The 21,426-nt window shown below is 52.2% G+C and overlaps 1 protein-coding gene across 6 annotated transcripts in view; it reads right to left on the bottom strand.

Annotated features, from left to right (window-relative positions):
- The window catches only part of CTIF (cap binding complex dependent translation initiation factor), a 314,234-nt gene that overhangs the window by 14,481 nt on the left and 278,327 nt on the right, over window positions 1-21,426 (bottom strand). The window lies entirely within an intron of this gene.

Below are 21,426 nucleotides of genomic sequence, written 5' to 3'. Positions count from 1 at the left end.
AGATAGATAGCAAATCTGAGAAGAACTAGAAGGTGCTTAGAAGCTCTGGGTCAGCATCCTCTTTCTTGGGGAATTATTTTAATTTCTCCCACAGTAGCTTATTCTTATTTTGCTGATTGGAGCTCATCCTTAATTTTGTTGACTGGTGATGATAATCAATCCATGTCTGCACAAAACTGACTTGATTTTACCTATTCTTTATTGGCATTGGCCACCATAGGTCCATTCATCCATGCCCCCACCAAGGCATCCATCCTTTTATCCACTCACACATCATGTCTCCAACCTTCCACTCACTCACCCATCCTTTCATCCATCTACCCATCTACCCTCTCGCCCACCATCCAGCCAGCCAGCCAGCCAGCCATCCTTTGACAACATTTATGGAACACTTACAGTGTACTAAACACTATGTAAGTATCCAGGTAACAAGAATAAGACTTGTAACTTAGAGTCTAATAAGGGGAAGCAGAGAGCTCATGCCAGGTATATGGGGTTGGAACATAGGATAGAATGGTGGTGGTGAAGAGCAGGCCAGGCGGATGGCATAAGCAGCAGCGCATGGCATCATGGCACACGCATAAAAGGGGAAAAAAAAGTGACCTAATGGAGTGCAGTGGTGAACAACAAGTATTTCAAGAGGCTAAAATATGTGATACCAGGGGGAGAGACAGCATAAGATGATAAAGGTGGCCAGGGCCACATCCTAAAGGGCTCAAGATGCCATGCTACTACTGGGTTTGGATTTTATCCTAAGGGATGGAGAGCCACTGAAAAGACTTTCAACTGGTGGGTAGGACCATGCTCTTTGCAGCGTGGAGAGCAGATGGGAGCTGGGGCAGTGGGAGACCCGGAGGCAAGGAGACCAGTGAGAAACATGGCGGCTTGAGCGAAGGCAGGAACAGAGGAAGGAGACAGGTTTAGGAGGCAGAAGTTAGGGAGAGGAAAAGGGCAATGCAGAAGACGGAGAAGGGGCAGATCAACTGAATCGACGACTGGTGCCACGGGTGACACTACGAAGGCAGGAAGAGTTGATTTCGGAAACCGGGAATGAGCTCGGGTTGAGAAATACTGAGTCCACAGTCCTTGGGGGTCATCAGAGAAGATAAGTAGTGGGAGACTGGCCGCCCGTGGTTGTCAGGCCATGGGTGTGAGTCAAGGCCCCGGGAGTGACCTGACCTGGGGAATGCCATGGAATAAGAAGAGACGAGGGGAAGAGCTCCGAACCAGAAGACTGCGACATGGAAATGGCGGCAGAGGAGGGGGAACCCCCAAGGAGGAAGAAGGTGGTCAGAGAGCTGGGCAGAGCAGGAAAAGAGTGACGTCACGGAAGCTGCGGGAGGGCTGAGAAGTCAAGGTCACTTCTCAACCGTGTCAAAGGCTCAGAGAGGTCCAGTGAGATGAACAATGAGCAGGGAGGGCCCCCTGGATTTGGTGATTAGGAGAGCTCGGGTGACCTCTGCCATGATGACTTCACGCAGGGAGGGGCGGGTGGAAGCCTGGGTAACGTGGGGCTGGAGAGGCAAAGCAAGGTCAAGAAGCGGAGACAGAAAGAGCGAACTTAGTAGACAGAGACACTGAGGCTCAGTAGTTCTGTGGCTCACACAAGCCAGACAGACAGATAGCAAATCTGAGAAGAACTAGATAGATAGCAAATCTGAGAAGAACTAGAAGGTGTTTCTTTTCTCTTCGGGGGTTTCTGTTCTCAGGGTCAAGGGCAACGGGCCGTACAGCAGGAGAGACTTGGACGGAGGCAGACGTGAGTGGGTACCGTGCAGGAGAGAGGAGAGAGTCGAGCACATAGGTTAGCCTTAAGTAACAGAAAGCCTGTCGTTCCTCTGAAATGGACAAGAGGTGCTAGTGTGGCTGTGGATCCAGGTATGCATATAAATGCTCACAGTGCTCAGCCTGTCTGGGCAACTAGGAAACAAGTGTTGGTTTACCTTCAATACTTATTATGGTCCTTCAGTGACGGCCTGCATTTCAGACGGGATAGGGGAATTGGTCCCGATCGTCCCTTTTCCTCTAGCCCAGTAAGAAGCCCCGGTGTGGCAGCTCTGGTCAGATGTCAAGGAAATTCATGGTTCTGAACTGGACTTCAGTCCAAGCTTGTGCCCTGTGGTCTGGCTGTCAGCCCTCCTAACTTAAGACGGGCAGGCGGGCAGGCACCCTAACTGCGGACGAGGCGCCCTGGAGGGAATAATTAACCTCCTTCCTGCAGAGCTTGCAAACCGCTCGTACAAAGTGGCCACAGTAAATGTCACATGGGGGAATGCTCCATCCCACAGCTGGCCCAGGGGATGGAAACGTAATCTGGGGCTCAGAGCAGACACAGAATCCTTCTGCAGACGCCAGAGCCAGAGGACGGGGCCATGGCTCCAGCAGCTCCTCTTGGGGGCCAAGCCCTGGCCGACGGCCCAGACAGGAGGCGACTTCTGTTCACGGAGTCCCTGCAGACGCGAGTTCCCAGGACCCCGCGTCAGGGCTTGAAACACCAAGGACGCTGGCCATGACTGCTATCAACACCTCCCAGCTTCTCCTTTAATGCCCTTGCCGTTCCTTCTAGAAGCCTTGTCTGTCCTCTTCTGTATTCACTGCCCTGATGTCCATGGATCTCTCCTGAAGGGTGAGCACAAAACACCCGAGGCAGCCCTGAGGTTTTCCCTTTCAAGAGGGGGTCTCTGGGGGCTGAATCATGTCTACAGGCCCTTAATCTGGCTCACATTTTTGGAGCGCTTACTCCAGATACCAAGCTCCATGCTTGTGCATGCTTTAAAATCCATTTTTATCTTTGTACCAGTTTGTCTGAGTTAAATAACACTATAACTGTGCTTCATCGCTTCAATCATGTCTGACTCTTTGCAACCCCATGGACCGCAGCCCGCCAGGCTCCTCTGTCCATGGGATTCTCCAGGCAAAAATACTGGAGTGGGGTTGCCATGCCCTCCTCCAGGGGATCTTCCTGATCCAGGGATCAAACCCATGTCTCCGGCATTGCAGGAGGATTCTTTATTGCTGAGCCACTGGGCAAACCCAAACAACATCGTAATTATCCTCACTTTATACCTGCAGGAACTGAGGCAGGGAGAGTGAAATGAAGTCCCCGTGAGCATGAGTAATGGAAACTGGCTTTGGAACCCAGGTCGAGTCCAAAGTCAGGGACATAACAGCTGCCCCACGAGTAAGCCCCACATAAATGAGGCTAATGGGGAGAAGTCAGCAAAGGTGGGGTGACCACACACCCCAGTTTGCCAGGGATGATTCCAGTGTTCACCTCAAATAACTAGTAATAGTCCTTTAGCTTTCAAAAGTGCCCTGATTAGGATGATACATTATCATTAATAGCCCAGACAAGGGGATACTGAGGGGCTGGGAGCCCCTGCTCCCCAGTCACTATCTGACCAGTCAGTACACCTCTACTGTTCTACCTCCTCCCCTGGTACCCAAGTGCTCATGCCTGTCTCTGGGGGTTCAGCAGGTGGGGGTGGGCAGAAGGGTCCCAAAGGTGACAAAGCAGCCCCGCTCTCAGTGACAGGGCGGTTATAACTGCCGATCAGGACACCTGCTGCAGTGCTTCACCTGGGCCTGTCAGGGCGAACTGCTTCCCAGGATGGGAGCCGGAACAGGACAGAATTATGGTAACACGAGCACCAACCTCCAGCTGAAGCACAAGCTGGAATCAAGACTGCTGGGAGAAACATCAACAACCTCAGATAGGCAGATGACACCACCCTCATGGCAGAAAGCGAAGAGGAACTAAAGAGCCTCTTGATGAAAGTGAAAGAGGAGAGTGAAAAAGGTGGCTTAAAACTCAACATTCAGAAAAACTAAGATCATGGCATCCGGTCCCATCACTTCATGGCAAACAGATGGGGAAACAATGGAAACAGTAAGAGACTTTATTTTCTTGGGCTCCAAAATTACTTCAGATGGCAACTGCAGTCATGAAATTAAAAGATGCTTGCTCCTTGGAAGAAAAGCTATGATCAACCTAGACAGCATGTTAAAAAGCAGAGACATTACTTTGCCGACAAAGTGCTGTATAGCCAAAGCTATGGTTTTTCTAGTAGTCATGTACGATGTGAGATTTGGACCATAAAGAAAACTGAGTGCCAAAGAATTGATGCTTTTGAACTGTGGTGTTGGAGAAGACTCTTGAGAATCTCTTGGACTGCAAGGAGATCAAACCAGTCCATCCGAAAGGAAATCACTTCTGAATATTCATTGTAAGGACTGATGTTGAAGCTGAAGCTCCAATACTTTGGCCACCTGATACAAAGAACTGACTCATTAGAAAAGACCCTGATGCTGGGAAAGATTGAAGGCGGGAGGAGAAGGGGACGACACAAGATGAGATGGTTGGATGGCATTACTGACTCGATGGACAAGAGTTTGAGCAAGCTCCGGGAGTTGGTGATGGACAGGGAGCCCTGGCGTGCTGCAGTCCATGGGGTTGCAAAGAGCAGGACGCGACTGAGCGGCTGAACTGAACTGAGCACCACCCACTGCTCCTTGCCGGCGGTCCCTGGGGAAGGTGGTTGAAGGGGAGGCAGATGGAAATAAAGCTGTGCTCCAAGCTCCCTCTGGGGGCGCCTGGCCAGGAGAGCAGGCCTGGAGGCACTGGGGGCACCTGGGGCCATCACCCCACTACAGCACCCTCTGGACGCTCCTCTGAAGGAATGACTGCATTTTGCGTCTGACTCAGCATCTGATGGCTTTCTGAGATGGGGCGGGGAGGGGGGCGGTGGGAGTGGGGGCATGGTGGTTTAGGCTGGCTGGAGGCCAGGGCTGAGGCCCCGGGCAGTGGGCAGACACCCCTCACGGGGCCAGCCTCTGAACTCACAGTTCTCTCCTGGCGCCCACCAGCCGGGGTCCCCCCGGCTGATGCAGGAGAGGGCAGGGAAGGGGAGGGCAGCCCCAGCAGCTAGTCTGCTCTGAGCCAGCTGTCCCCAAGCCCCTGGCCCCAGGCCTTAGCTCCCCGCCGCTCCCCCCACCACAACCTCCTCCCACCTGAGGCCTGGACTTGACCTTGCTGGCTTTGAGGGGAGGGTGTGATAAGCGTCTTGGTGGAGGGAACTAGCTGCCTGCAAAGGCATTTTCCGCTCTCTAAAGTAAACAATCAAACAGGAAATTAATCGAGAAACCCACATCAACGGAAGGTTCAGGTTGTGATTTTCACAGCCCCAGAGCCAGGAAATTCAAAGTTATAGTTCCCATAGCAACTTGCCTGTAGAATGGGCCCCAGCCGCTGGGCTGGAACGAGACCTTGAGGGGTCAACTAGGCCAGCCCCCTGCCTCCAGGAAGTGCAGGCCAACAGAAAGTCTGAATATGCTGGGGTGAGACTGTTCTTCTGAGGCTCAGCAGCGGGCCTGGGACAGAGTTAGGAGCGGCAGGGCCGGGGCTCTATGTTCAGCTCTCCTGAGCCTTGTAAACTGTGGGATCAGCTGACATCCCAGTTCTTCAGCCCTCTATATTCCAATTATCATTCCTGTATCCCAATATTCTGTGAACTGGGAGTAAATACCCATGCCTGCAAGATGTTAGAAGCGAGGGGCTGTGTGGTACAAGGTTCTTCTTATGTCTCCCACCCCTTGTTCTACTCGGTCCCACAACGACCCCCGTCTCTTATCCCAATTGCCCCTGGACCTAGTGGTTGACCTTTGCCTGCCCGCCGCCCCTCCCCCCACCCCCAACTGGGCTGATTTTCCTCCAAGAAAGATATCAATATATATATAGCTGCTTCGCTGCACTGTACCCTAGAAACTAACATAACGATGTAAAAGCAACTAGACTCCAATAAAAATCAATTGGAAGAAAAGATCTGCAATAGTGCATGGGGGGGAAAAAAAGAGATGGATCCCAGCTTATTGACAGGGCCAGGAGATGTCAGACAGCCTCCAGGGTGGCATCATTTTTTGGTTGTTCTCGTCTCTTCGACCTGCCCCTCCAACCCCCTTCTGGACCCACGACATAAAATAAACTCAACGCACACTGACAAATGGGTGGCCTGAAGGAGCCAGTGGCGAGCCCTCCCCCTTCAAGGGGGGCTGTGGGGGGTGTGCGTCTTGGGTGGGGTTTTCTTTTGTGTGACTAGTGAGGAGTCCCGCCTGGCAGGAAAGGAGATAAGGGCGGTGGAGCTCAACCGAGAAGGAAACAGTCTGGAATCCTTCCCCGAGAGTCACCCTGCCTTCCCACCCGACATGGCCACAACAGCCTGCCGGCCGGCCGCCTGACCAGCACAGCTCTGCAGCCCCGAGGCAGGAGCAGGCGTTCCTGGGCACTGGGCCCCGGCAGAGGGTGCCCGGCTCGCCCGCCCGCCCGCCTGGCCCTGGAGCCGGGCCGTGAATTGAGCAAAGCGGTGGAAAGAGAAGTGGCGCCTGCTGGAAAGCAGACAGAGCGGCTCCTGGATTTCCTAACAGGCCCAGCCGCGTGCCAGGGCCGACGGGCCAGCTCAGAGCGCCTGCCCGGCCTCGCTTGCGCAACAGGCCTTCCTCCCCTGGGTGAGCTTTCCTGGGTGGCCGAGCCGCTATCGAGCCACCCGCGTCCCTGAGGGAGTCTGCCCCTCACACCCACCGCCTTCCCGCCCTCTCTGGGGTGTAAGCACATCAGAACATGCTGGGCCCTTTGGGAAGACGGGAGGCCTCCTGGGGGTGCAAGATGTTTCCTTTTAAAGAAGCCAAAGAAATAGTAATCAGAAAGAAGTGATAGGGAGGCAGGAATGGACGGAGGGCTGACTTCTCTGCAGGCTCAGAGGGGACCAGGCGGGGGGCACAGAGGTTAACCTCCTGGTTTCCGAGCAACGGGTGCCCTGTTCACAGAGCCCAGGGGTGCAGCCCTGCTCACTGGTGGGCACACGGTCATCTGAAGGCCAGGCCAAGCCACCTTGGCGTGAGCCTGGGAAGAAGCTTCTCAGAAGCTCTTCATGACATGCCCAAGTCAACCAGAGGCCTCTGCTCCCAATTCCAGATGTGGCAGGGGGTGTGAGTGAGGGAGGGCACCAGAAACCAGAGGGGGACCTTGAGGAGCCAGGAGCCAGGCACACTGGCCTCTTACTCTGTCCCCAGGGACGGAATGCTGAAGAAGCCCTTGCTTAGACCATGTCCTCTTCAGCGCCATCATCTTGGCCTGCCCTACAAAGAATAAAAGCCAGGTTCCAGACAGAGGTGCCAGTCTTCCCAGGGTGGTAGAGGTGGATGGAGTTTGAAGACACACTGCAGAAGCTGGGCAGGGGGGTCTGCATTGGGTGAAGGAGATTAGCTGGTTCTGTGGTGGGTTTGGGTGCAAGGTGGTAACCAAGAACCCACCGGGCAGGGACAGCTGGGCCAATTAAGCTGAGAAAAACATGGCTCTGCTCCAGCATGATGAGCGTCTGCACTCCGAGCAGCAGCCACCCAAACGGAGGGGCAGACCGCTCTGGGCTGAGAAAGGGGCCAAGGCTGCTTGGGGACAGCAGAAGTGCTCACCGCCAAGTGCAAGGTTGGAGATGAAAGTATTTAACGGGCACCTGGGAGGTGGCTTGGGTTTCGAGCCTTGCCCTTAGCAGAGTACACATTTTCATAATAGGTGACTCTTTCTAAATTGAGATGATCTCTTTGGGTGAGTGAGCATGCGAATCCATGATCTGTGTTACCCATGCATCGTTACCTGGTCCAACAGACTGTGAGGGATAAAGGGCTCAGCCCACTGCTACTTCCTCCCCAGGGGCCCTTCCTGCCTTGCCCCCCTCGCGCCGCCCCCCCCCCCGCCCCCACAGACCTCCGGTCCAGCCAAAGCCATCTATGAACACATCTGGTCCTTATCTGCCTCTGGCCTTTGCTCCTCACTGACTCAGCTGGGTCCGCCTTCTCTCCCCTTGGCTCTGGTTACTGGATCCCTCAAGATGGGCTGAGAGATGTGCCTCCCCCTAGAAACCTTCTTTGACCTCTTTTCCCAACATCCCTGGAGGGAGAAGCCTTAAGACTCACAGCCCGGGGGCAGTTATTTGGTTCTGCCCAGTTCTACATGGAGTCTAGAGTCTACCTAGACTATTTCTTGCTCACATGGGAACTTGCACCCAGCGGGCCCTCTCAGGAAACCCGTGCATTGGGTTTGAAGGAAAGCATGTGTTGGCTGGGGCCAAGTCACTCAGAAGAGCCTCTCTATTCCCTGGACACAGCCCCACCAGTGACACACAGGTCTGAAGGGACAGAACATCATTCACTCATTCATTCAGCAAGGAACATGAATCCTGTCCTCACTCGTAGACCTACTAATCTAATAAAGAAGACAGACTTTACACAAGTGGACCAGTGATGGCAGCTGGGCCTGTAAAGTGAGACTGCCTGAGTTCTAATCCTGACTCCATCACCTGCTACATATGTTGCACAGGTAACTTTTCTGCATCTCGGTTTCCTCATCTGGAAAGTGTGTGTGTCGGGGTGGGGGGTGGGTAGCACTAAATGAGATAATCTATGAGACGTATTTAGAGCATATCTGGCTTTATCAGCGGCAGCTCTCAGTTCTGCTCAGAACTAAGGGTGGTGCGGGGGTGGGTGGTAGAAAGGACCATTTTCATCTGTGTGGGGAGAAGCCCGGAAGAGGCTTCCTGGGGGAGGTCTAAACTGACATTCTGAGGTGGAGCTGGGGAAAGAGTGGGATCAGGAGCCGGGGGGAGGGAAGAACGTTCCAGGCAGTGACCCCCGAGAGTCCCGTCAGTCTGGAGACCACAGAGAGGGCGCTGAGCCTGGGGAAGAAGGCTGGTGGGGCAATTCCGGTGAAAGGTGACTGAGACAGAGAAGAGGGAGAAAAGAACTTTGCAAGAGCTGCCGCCCGCAGTCCCTGGGAACTGACGGGGTGGCGGCCGGTCGGGGACGTCCTTGAGTCTTCGGGCCAAAGGGGAATGTCCAGTGGAGGCACCCAGGCCTGGAGATGTGCATCTAGAGTCTGTGCAGGTCAGGGGTGAGTGCTGCAGGTGCCCTGAGCATCTGCCTGTGGCCACAAGCTTCCAGGCCTTCGTCAGGGGTCTCACTCACGGTCCACCACTAGCCGTGTTGCCTGTCCTTTAGTTAATCCCAAAGGACATCAACTTCTCCACGCTTCTGGCTAAGAGGCCATCAAATGAACTTCTGGAGAAGAACTTAAGGATGAACACACTTCCCTTGGCGAGGGCTCCCACACTAAACTCAAGGTGATACACGTATCTGGAGCCAGCCTACATGTGCGTATCTACACACTCACCCACAAACATATTATCCATCTACACGCATTATGTGAAGTATGACGAGAAAGATTAGTTTCAGGGGGACATAAAAAAGAAAGCCAATCCTGTTCCTCTCTTTCCTTCTAGCATCTGTGAGAGTACCTGCCACCTATGCAAGGACCCAGGTGAGACATTCTCCAGGTGGGGCTGAGCCCGGAGTCTCATCCGGGCCTGGGCAGCCTAGCACACCCAGTTAAGAGGGGCACTGGCTTGGAAACACCTCTGTGAGTCCCCGGTGGCGGCACACCTGCCTTCCAAGAAGCCTTTCATCTGAGATGAAGAAAAGTGGGGCAAAGAGGTAGAGAGAGGACCAGTTTGAGGTCATTTGAAGCCCAAGTCCAAGGTGATGGTGGCATGACAGGACAGAGGGATGAGCTGCCTATTTGGGGGCATGGATGGTGGTTGAAGCTACAGGATTTGTTGACAACAGCGGGGGCGGGGAAAGGGAGGAATCAAGGGGAACTCATTTGAAAAGACCCTGATGCTGGGAAAGATTGAAGGCGGGAGGAGAAGGAGACGACAGGGGATGAGATGGTTGGATGGCATCACTGACTCAATGGACATGAGTTTGAGTAGACTCCGGGAGTTGGTGATGGACAGGGAGGCCTGGCGTGCTGCAGTCCACGGGGTCACAAAGAGTCGGACATGACTAAGCAACAGAACTGAGCTGAAGGGGAACTCCTGAGTTTCTGGCCTGAGTAAAATGGGTGGCCAGGGGTTTCATCTACCAAGATTGAGGCTAGCTAGAGGGAGGAGGGGGTTTGGCCATTTGGGTCTGGAAGTCAAAGGAGTGGTCCCGGCCAGAGATAACATCTGAGAGCACTGGGTGCAAGGGTATTGAAAGCTCTGAGGCCAGATGAGATCGTTCAGACCAGGATTTCTCAGCCATAGCGCAACTGACATTCGGGCCAAACAATTCTTTTCTGTGGGGCCTCCTGTGCACGGCAGGACCCTGGCCCCTCCGGCTAGATGCCTCTAGCGCAGCCCCAATCACGACGACCAAAAATGCCTCCAGACACTACCAAATGTCCCCTGCAGGGCAAACTGCCCCTAGTTCAGAACCACAGATTGAGATCAGGGGTGGCTAACCTCTAGTCCACCGGCCAAATCCCACATGTGGCCTGCTTCGGTATGGGGCCAGCGAGCTAAGAACAGTCTTCACTTTTTTTTTTTTTTAACTGTTGACAAAAAAAATCAAAAGTAGAACAATATTTTGTGACACATAAAAGTTACATGCAATTCAAATTTCAGCATCCATAAATAACATTTTGTTGGAAGACAGTTACTGTCATGGGTTTACAACTCATCTGTGGGGCCTTCTCTCTCTAACAGCAGCGCAGAGGCCCGAGCAGGCCTCTGGATGCGATGATGCGGACGGGGACCACGTTCTTGGCTGGACAGGGTGGAAGCAACCCAGAGACACCACGTGGGGAGACAATTCTTTTGAAATTTCTGGCTCTAAGGGAAGAGAGCAATGGGGTGGCTTCTGAAGGGGAACGTGGGGTCAACGGAAGGCCTGCCCCCCTGCAGATGGGTTTAGTGGGTTAAGAAGAAACCACTAGGAAGAGGGAGGGTTGTGAAGTGGGAGAGAGAAGAGAAATCGATCAGATGGAAGAAGCAGAGAACGCTCTTCTCTGTAGGCAATGCTCCGGCATCAGGGGTATGCTGAGCAGAGTCACCGCCCCAGCAGGCAGGCTGCCCAAAATAGGCCAGGTCCATCCACCATGGCCATGAAGAGGCCCAAGACAGCCATGAGATAATTAAAGCAAGCAGAAGTTACGTAAGCAGACTTAGACAGCACCTTGGGTGCAGAAGAAAGATGCTTAAACCTGGCCTTTGGATTATTTTAAAGTCTTACTCTCTTATTTATGTTTATATATAAATTACTCTTTCTTCAAGCTCACTGCTAACTTAACTGCAAAATGATATAGAAAAATCCCACGGTGGGGTGGTGGTGATTTTAAACTGTGTTTCTAGTTTTCTCAGCTAAATGTTTTTTGAGAGGACTTTTGGTTGACGTATCACCCATGCAAAAACATGCACAGATCCTAAGCATGTAGTGAGACGGATTTATACAAATTACCACGGGCACATGAGCTCCGATGCCCTGACCAAGAGCGACAACCTGGTCACACCCCACAGCCCTCTTGCCCTCCATCTCTTCACTGACCCTCCCCAAGGTTCACCACAATGCCTCCTTATCACCAGAGCTCAGTTTTGGCCACTTAAAAATCCCCAGTATCTACAGGACTTCACTGATGGTCCAGGGGTTAAGACTACCTTCCAATGCAGTGAGTATGGGTTCGATCGCTAGTCAGGGAACTAAGATCCCTGCACCCCTCGTGGTCAGAAAAACCAAAACATAAGCAATATTGTAACAAACTCAATTAAGACTTTTCAAAAATGGTCCACATTCAAAAACATCTTTAAAAAAACCAACCCAGTATTAAACTGGAAACAAACACACTGACCCTCAGAGTGACCTCCTGTGACACCCCTTGCTCACCTGGCCCCTGAGAGCCTTGCCTGTTCTTGGCTGCCCACTCTGAGTTTCCTTTCATGGGAAAAGGAAGTTAAGATCTGAATTAGCTGACCTCTGATGGGCCCAGGGCTACAGGTCAGCAGGGTCAGGGAGCTGATTTCCAAATCCAGGAATCTGCCTCAAAAGTCTGGTGCTCTCTTCTGCATTGTGTTTATAGATACGTGTCCTGTAACTTTCTTTTGTGGGCCGGGGGCGGGGGGGGGGGAACATGGAGCCCTTTGAGGATCTGATGAGAACTGACACCTCTCCCAGAAAAATGCACATTTTCACAGATGTCAGCATACAATGTCAGTGGGTTCCTAGGACCCAAAGGCCACCCACCCAAGCATCCCCAGGGAAAAATCCTGGACGGAAGCTTTACCCCTAAATCAACAATGAAATGTCACAGAAAGCGCAGGCCAGAGAGATCAACACAGCAACAGTCTCAGGTGTTGCCTTTTTCCGTGGTTTTCCAAGCTATGGCTGAGTAGCTCTGTGGTTAAGGCTCAATGTCAGAGTGGCCAATAAAGAGACCATAAAAGCTCTGTACCGTGTGCCAGACACTTGACAGACGTAATCACCAATCCTTAAGACAACCCTGCAGAGGTAGAGGCTGTTTCCCTATTTTACTGATGGAAAAATTGAGGCCCAAAGAGATTAAGTAATTGCCTCAGGCACCCAGCTAGTACAAACAGCGTGGCATTTGAAATCATGTAAATCTGACGTCCAAGCCCTTGTTCTTTCCATTTCCCTTCTCACTGGGGAGGCTTCTTGCTTCCCTCTGGCCTGCTCTGTGGATCCCCGAAGCTGGCAGGGACTTTCTCTAAAGCACAGGGCAGGTGGTCAGGAGGGAGTTGACTGACAGCAGGGGGATGCCTCACAGTGACTCACCAGAGCCCTGTCACTCTGGGACTCCAGGGGACACATGTGCGTTTCCCATGTCTCAGATAGAGCCTCAGGCATCACACACTAGAACGGTAACCTCTGGAGGCAACCAGAGACAGAAAACCACCCAGCTCTGCATCCTGGAACAGACAGCCTCCCTGGGTTCATATGAGAGAGCTAAGTCACATCTGGACCTCAGTTTTGCCACCTGTAAGGTGGGGGTGGATTTCAGACTAGCCCAGACCTACTTGGTGCAGTCCTCCTCTCCTCGGCATCAGCGTTGCCTGAGAAACCGCCAATTCTCCTCCCTGACAGCGATTTCCAAATTTGAATGTGCATCAACATTACCTGCAGGGCAATTTCCCAGCTGAGAACCACAGATTTACACAGGGGGTCCGTAAACTATAGCCCACTGGCCAAATCTGGCCCACAGCCTGCTTTTTATGGGCTCATGAGCTGAGAAGAGTTTTGACATTTTTAAATAGCTCGGGGGGGGGGGGAGTCAAAAGAATAATATTCCATGACACATAAAAATGATATAAAATTCAAATTTCCGTGTCCATAAATAAGGTTTTGTTGGAACACAGTCACTCTCAGTCATTTACATATCATCTCCGCTGCTTTCCCATTACGAAGGCAGAGCTGAGCAGTTTCTACAGAAACCGTTCTCATTGATTCGCACTGCTGCTCAGCGCAGTCCAAATAGCAGGGATGTGGTTAAACTTGACTTTGCCTCTTGGCCTGCAAAGCTAAAATATTTACTCTCTGGCCTTTTAGAGAAGTCTTCTGACCTCTGATCTGGAGAGTGGAGAGGAAAGCTTGTGCATGAGCTAGGATCTCTACTCAGGGAGGGGAAAAGTGAGCTGTCAGGGGCTTTTGGAATCCACGTGAGTCTTTATCAGCACTGGGTCTGCCCTGGGAATCCTGACGCTGCCGCTTTGAGGCCGGTCTGGAAGGCTCCTCTGACCATCTGCCTGGATGAAAATCCTAATTTCTGGAGCAGAGGTTCCCAGAGGGCAGGCTCCAGGGGCTCTCTGCAAGCCTTCGGGCCTATGGGTATTTTCGGAGGAGACCCCTGAAGGGGTTAGTCATCTCCCTCCCTTCCCACAGAACTCTGAGCATCACTTTTTCCTTTGGGGCACACATTTTTTTTTTTCCTCCCAACCTCTCCTTTCAAAGCAGTAAATTCCCTGGAAGGGTAACACCCTACACACACATCCCTCCTACCTAGAAAACAGGGAGGTTATCTGATGGCACCAGGCTGGCCTAGGAAAGTCCTAGGCACCTGGTGGGGGCGGAGGGTGGAGGGCGGGGGGTGGAGGGCGGGGGCAGGCCAACCGAGGTGGAGGAGACACAGTCACCAGAACACGGCCTGTTTCCTGGACTCCCCACACTGGAGAATCCACTTCTCATCCGCAAGAGGCAAGAAAGCGCATGGGCCGGGTGGGCCAGTAGCAGGCAGCCTCACTGGAGGGCACCTCCACGCCCCGGAGCCCACGTGGTCTCCTGCCTTGGGCAGGACCCAAGCAAGTCTCAACCCTGGCCCTGGGATTCCAGGTATTTTCCCAGCCAGCCCCACCTCACCTAATTGCTTTCCAGTCAGCTAATCCTTGGCCCACGCCCTCAGCTCCAGCCAGGCGAGCCACCTCGGTGTGGCCGGCAGTAGCTTCTGAGACTTCCCACGGCTCGCGTCCAAGCCTGGGGCAGCCAGCCTCTCGGCTCCCCTTGCCCAAACCACATCCTCCTCGCTCTTCCCCACACCTCCTCTGACTAACGTTTCCAAAGCAAGCTGAGCGTGGTCCAGTCCAGACCGAAAGCGGCAGACGGATTCATCGTCTGCTGTTCCCCCGCCACCCCAACCTCCTGCCCTCCCCCGAGACTGGCCATATCCTGGCGATCAGGGGAGAACAATTAGCAAAAAGTAGAGTCGTACCTACTGTTCAATTCCCGGAGCTAATTGTTTTAAGCAGGGCTTCGGTCTTAATTAAAGGATAATTAGTTAGTGAATGTATGTTTGCATTTCCTAAGTCTGGCTTTTAACCCTGGGAAACCAGATTCAGCAAATACTTTCATGTTTCAATACCTCTGAGTAAGGGACAAGGTCTTAATTACAGAAATGGCAGTCCTGAGAACAGTGTAATCAAAAGGGCAATGGGAGAATGAGCTAATTGTGCCTTCCCCCGACTGGGCCGGGCTATGTTAAGCCATTGTGAGCAGGAGCCGGCAGCTGCCTGCCCTGCTGGGGTTGCCCCCTCCTTGGTCTGTGGATGCCGTTCTTAGCTCTGTCATGCAGCCTGTCATCCTGGCCACCCACGGCCAACCCCTTTCTGTGATTTTCTTCTCTCTTATCTTTTCCACGCCGTCCCTCTACCCTTACTCTCTCTCGACCTTTCTTCATCTGGGAGTCAAAATACGGCCTTCTGCAGACCCCATCAGGGAGCTTCGGCCAACCAAGCCATGTTCAGTTCAGTTCAGTTAAGGCGTGTCCGACTCTTTGCAATCCCATGGACTGCAGCACGCCAAATTTTCCTGTCCATCACCAACTACCAGAGCTTGCTCAAACTCATGTCCATTGAATCCGTGATGCCATCCAACCAGCTCATGCTCTGCTGTCCCCTTCTCCTCCTGCCCACAGTCTTCCCCAGCATCAGGGTGTTTTCCAATGAGTTGGCTCTTCGAATCAAAGTAGACAAAGTATTGGAGCTTCAGCTTCAGCATCAGTCCTTCCGGTGAATATTCAGGATTGATTTCCTTTAGGATTGACTGGTTTGATCTCCATGCAGTCCAGGGGACTCTCAAGAGTCTTCTCCAGCACCACAGTTCGAAAGCATCAATTTTTAGGGCACTCAGGCTTCTTTATGATCCCAATTCTCACATTCATACATGACTATTAGAAAAACCACAGTTTTGACTATATGGACCTTTGCCAGTAGAGTGATGTCTCTGCTTTTTAATATGCTGTCTAGGTTTGTCATAGATTTTCTTCTCAGGAGCAAGCATCTTTTAATTTCATGGCTGCAGTCATCATCTGCAGTGATTTTCTCGCCCCCCAAAATAAAGTCTTTCACCATTTCCCTTGTTTCCCCATCTATTTGCCATGAAGTGATGGGACCGGATGCCATGATCTTAGTTTTTTGAAAGACCTCTTAGCTGGAGCGAAATGTGGGGACAGCGTTTGGGGAGCTTAATTGGCTGACAGCAGTTTTTGCTCACATTGCGAGCACGTTCCTTTGAGCTGGATTTCGGGGGGAGTGTTCCTCTTCCCTCCCTCACTCTGAGCTCATCTCTAGGGACCACGAGCAGCCAGTCCCACCCGGCTTCCTCACCTTGCCTCTTCAAGGATTCTGGACTCATCTCCCCTGAGAAATCTTCCTCAGTTAACTCTAGAAGGGCGACTGTTGTTTCCTGCTTCGCTCAGTCTAGACATTCTATTTCATTAATTTATTCAACAGAATTTACTGAGCACCTATGCCATGGCAGGCACTGGAGATACAGCTATGAACAGAGTAGACCAGTCCCGGCCTTGAGAAAGTTTTCATGCTAGTTGGGGAGACAGAAAACAAGCAGGTTAACAAAGAAAACTCCCAGGTGGAGTCAGATATCAGGGCTGTGGAGATAAAGAAAGCAGGCGGCAATGAGTATGTTCTGAGAGGATCCTTCTGAGGGACTGACACCCACCCAGAAGAGGCCTGGAAGGATACCTGGAAGGACCAACTCCCAGGTTAAATGGCAAGGACAAGGGCTCTGAGACGGAATCTACTGTGTTCCTTCACACTTCTCACTGAGAAGCACTTTACTTTATACGATATAGATATGCTGCTGACTGATCCCTTTATTCCATGGCTTTTGTTTTTCAAGTCTTTGTTCTGTGTGTCCTGCTACAAGGAAGGGAGGAAGTCAACCTGTAATTAGCAAATCTCCTAAATTAGGATTAATCCTCATTCCAACAAGGAACTGAGGGCCAGAGTGGGTAAGCTGCCCACATCTTTCTGGCTCTGAAGACCATCTCTTCCTCTCATCACCCACTCAATGGACATGAGTTTGAGCAAGCTCCGGGAGATGGTGATGGACAGGGAAGCCTGGCATGTTGCAGTCCATGGGGTCACAAAGAGTTGGACACAACTGAGCGACAGAACAATAACACCCTTCCCTACCGGCCTGGCCCAGGCCACCCGCTACCAACTGTCACTGCCGGCGCCAGTGACAACGGAGTCCTCTGTAAGGAATGGGCTCTAGCTAGGACCTGAGGTGGACAGAAAAGAGGAGAAGAGGTGGTTCCTAACTTGGTTTTCAGACCAACAAGTGACGCCTAAATGTCACCTACCCAGCAGGGGCATCAGTGACAGGGGCCGGGGCGGGGGAGGGGTGCATTGGCCGCTGCTAGATTTAAATGGTTTGACTCTGATAGCTGGAGCTAGTTAAAGGAAGCTCAGTGAGTGTTCTGGAGAGAGCTATGTGTGGTTTAGGCACTTCTCCTCCCCAGGAGACAGCAGCTCTGCAAGGGCAGGGCCACGCACAGTACCTTCAGGCCCAGGCCCCAGCAGTCCAATCAACCCTTGACACTCAAAGACACCCAAACTCCTAGGTGGAGGGGACCTGAGCTGGAGCAGAAAGGCCTAGCCGAGTTGGGATAGGGGATGGGCAAACCCTGGGGTGCTGTTCCGTGGGGGTGCAGATGGGTCCCGACCAGGCCAGCAATCAGTGGGGCTGCTTACTTACAACCTCCCTGTGGGTAGGAAATGGGCTTCTTCGTTGTTTTTGTTTACTTCTGTGTTATCTGAAGTTATGATGGCTATTTTTTTACCCCACAATGCCTGGTTTCTTATCCTCTAATTATAAAGATCATTCCCTCTCCCTCCCAGCAACCTCCCCTTCCCCTACCCCTCCTTCCCACACACACTCAAACTGTCCCAGCCTGATTCTCCTCCTGCTCCCAAGCGGGCTGAGCAGGCTCTTTCTGACATCAGCCCACTGAGAGAACACCACAGGGAAGCCTCCTTTCCTTAAAATCCAAAGGATTTAAAAGATCTATGGGTAGATGCATGCGTATATGTACACGTTGTACATATATATGTGTGTGTGTGTATCTCATACCCACAACTCCAGCGAGAAACAATTTATCCTCCACCTTCCATTCGCCAGCCTAGAAAAAAAATCCGAATCCCGGCCCCTCCCCGTCGCCCCCCGCCGGCCTTCCGCGAGACTCTGCAGAAAGCAGGGGCCTCTTGAAGTTCAGACATTAATTACTGAGTTAAAATATTTTTCAAAATTACAAGGCATGGCCCCAGGAGAGGAGAGGAAGGCAGGAGGAGAGCGGGGAGCTGGGCGAAGGCGGGGAGAGCCCCTCCACCCAGGGCTGCAGGGGCGGATCTGGAGGCTGGGGCGGGCGAGGCCCCCGGCCTCTAGGAAGAGCCCCCCACCCCCAACCCGTAAGACGGGGCGCCCCCTGCAGGCAGCGCCGGGTTAAGGCGAGAGGCCGAGCCGCGGGGGCTCCGTGGGGGAGGGGAGGGGCTGGAGGACCCCTCTCTTCGGCCCTGAGCAGAGTTTAGCCAACTCTCTTACCTCGCCACTCCAGGGCTTAAACGTAGAATTCCTGCTATAAAACGGTTATGTTAATTAAAACTGTCTTCAAGGAAGGGGACAGAGATCAAATCATTTCCCCTCTGTAATTAGGAGCATTGATGGGGCTGGGGGCTGGGAGGGAACTGGGAAGGAGCTGCGGCAATTAGATCTAAACCTTAAAAAAAATGTTGAATATTTGCCGTTTAAGAAAAACCTTTCCCACCTGTACATCCTAACACAGCTACCAGATTCTCAGGGAGCCACATCCTTTCTGCATTTCTAAATTTCTTAGAGAAAATACCGAAAGCATGCAACCGGCACCCGCCTTCCAAAGCGGAATTGAAGAGATGCCCTCCTGAGCCATGTTGAGATGGGTTTGGAAATCTCTTTTGAGTTTTAAAGACGGTTTAAAAACGGTTCTGGCGTGGAGACTGGTTTCCCTTTGGAAACCAGTGTCTGGTGGAAGCTGGTATTTTTATAACTCCAGGCTCTCTATCAGATCCTGTGTTACCATGGTTGCTAAGGGGAACACTGGCTTCAAATTTCACATTTCAGTTTGCAGAGTCTGGCTGAGGAAGTAGGACAGTGAGGGGGGCGCTGAGGGAGGGTCTGGCGGTGGGGGTGAGCCCTGAGCTGTATCTTGAGGAGGTCAAGGATCAGGGGAGCCTCAGATCAGGGCACATCAGTGTGTGTGTGTTTTGGGGGCCGTCTGAGTAGGTCAGCCGCGTCACCCCACAGAGCATCTTGGCTGCCAAGTGGAAGAAGGGGACAAAAAGCAGTTCTGGAGGGTACAAAAAGGGTGGGGAGTTATTTCTGCGGAGGTTACAGGCATGGTTGCTTAACCTGGGTATTCATAGCGGCAGCTGCCAGCCCTGGAGGGACTGGTGGCTAAACTGGTGCCCAGGCCCTGTGTACCTGCTCAGGGAGGGGTACACTGTCAGAGGAACGTTCCACACGGGGTCTATGCCTAAGACGAGGGCTGGAATAAACTGCTCATGGAGGAGGAAGGTTCTCCTGAATTTTCAAGCTTCCTCTCAGCCCTTCCCTTCCTGCTTCTTAGCCTGCTTGATTGACAGTGCAGTCAGATTGCTCTCAGCTAAGGTGCCCTTGCCAGGCAGATCTTGCCTCATCTGCCTTCTGGGCGCCCACATTCCCGCTTCCCACTCTCACCTTATTTTGAGCACTGTACTTTCCGCCATGCACCAAGTGACTCGTGGGTCTCTCTGGCTAGGGAGTGCCCCAGATTTAGTTGACTTTAATCTGGGCACAGAATCGAGCAGGAAGTGTCTAAAAGACTTTTCGTTTCGGTAAAGAAGTAGCATTTTCTTTCTCAGTGTTTGTTGAATGAATAAACAAACTCTCCTTTATACTCTGTGGTGTTGCTCTCCAGCTTAAAACGCTCTCAGAGACAGAGGTTCCCAGTATCACCTTGTGTCCACCAGAATGCCCCTGCTGTGAGCCAAGGCCAGCCTAGGACTCCCCACATCAGGCTGTCTCTATACACAGACGGGCTGAGCTCCCTGCCCTCCCCTCAAACTCCTTTGTGGGGGCCTTTCTTGTTCCCTGCCAATTCCTGTCCAAAGCCCACTTTGCTTTAGGCTCTAGTCCCCCCTCCTCTCTGCTCCCAGCGGCTGCCCACACTGCTAAACTCCCTCCATCTCTGTATTTGTACAACTTGTACAACCCATCATAAATACTCACAGTCCACTGTGCATGTGATAGCTAGTGGACTGCAAACTCCTTGCAGGAGGATCACAACTTACACTCCTTCTTTCCAGGACTACTAGGAAACTTTGCAGTTCAATAAGAAAGTAGCTTTGGGACTTCCCTGGTGGTCCAGTGGTCAGGACTCAGCACTCCCAGTGCAGGGGGGCCTGGGTTCAAACCCTGGTCAGGGAACTAGATCCCATGTGCTGCCAACTAAGAGCTGCCAAATACATAAATATTAAAAAAAAAGAAAATAGCTTTGTCTCAAACCGAATGGACACAGAGTCCTAAACACAATGCAGTCAGGGTTACATGCTAGATGAGACTCAGCCTATCCTCAGCTCCCAATGGAAGATTGAAAATAATTTAAAAACAACCAAAATGAGGTCACAAGGCATGAATACAACCACTGGTAAAGGACATGTCCAGAGGGCCTGTGTCAGCAGCTCTCTGCAGAGGAAAGCTCTAGAATATGCTGCAGGAAGAGTAAATCAGGGTGGGGTGGGGACGCGGCAGGAAGTGAACCTGGTCCTGAAGGTGGACTGGAGTCAGGCAGGAGGAGGAGGAAGATCACGCTAAGGCAGGAGAAATGTCAGAGATCTCTTGTGGAAATACAACAGGAACCGGGTGGCTGCAGCTGTGGGACTCACGAGAGATTCTCCAGGAAGAGGAGTTGTGATCGTGGGGGACCTTGGTGCCCAGTTAGGAGAGTGGATCTGACTTTCCGGGCCTCCTGTGATGCGATACTTCTCTTGAGCAATGCCTAGAATATGGTTTGCTTTCAACAACAGTTCACAACATGTCAGCTCACTGAGGGGCTAACACACAACATTGCTTTATATGAATATCTCACTTATTTTAAGCCTTAAAACCAACCTGCAGATTGAGTTCTTTCCATTATTCCCATGCCAAGATAGAAACTTGAGGTTTAAAAAGATGAAGAATTAGGTTACAGCTCCACAGCTGGGGGCTTCCCAGGTGGTGCTGGTGGTAAAGAACCCGCCTGCCGGTGTAGGAGACATAAGAGAGAGATGTGGGTTTGATCCTTTGGGTTGGAAGATCCCCTGGAGGAGGGCATGGCAACCCACTCCAGTATTACTGGCTGGAGAATCCCATGGACAGAGGAGCCTGGCGGGCTACGGTCCATAGGGTTGCAAAGAGCCGGACACGACTGAAGCGACTCGGCACGCACGTTCATAGCTGTAAGTGGCAGAGCTGGGATTCAAACTCAGGTCTCTCTGGCTCTTCCGGCGGTCCCCCTCCCATGTGCCCTCCGCACATCACAGTCTCATGAAACTCACGTCTTAACCTTGGCTGCACATTCGAGTCGCACAGAAAGCTTAAATCTCCCCTACTCCCCTGCCTCCTCAAACCCCTATCCCCAGAAAGTTCCATTTAACTGGTTGAAGTAGCGATCTGAGAATTTGTCTTTTTTAAAAACTTCCCAAAGTGCAAAGGGGCAGGCACTCGCCCCCTCCCCGCACCCGCTCCGGGATGCAGTTGAGAGGCCTG

Source organism: Cervus canadensis, chromosome 23 (assembly GCF_019320065.1).
Source record: "Cervus canadensis isolate Bull #8, Minnesota chromosome 23, ASM1932006v1, whole genome shotgun sequence".
In the NCBI taxonomy this organism is placed as follows: domain Eukaryota; kingdom Metazoa; phylum Chordata; class Mammalia; order Artiodactyla; family Cervidae; genus Cervus; species Cervus canadensis.
This window is presented reverse-complemented; position numbering and strand designations above follow the sequence as displayed.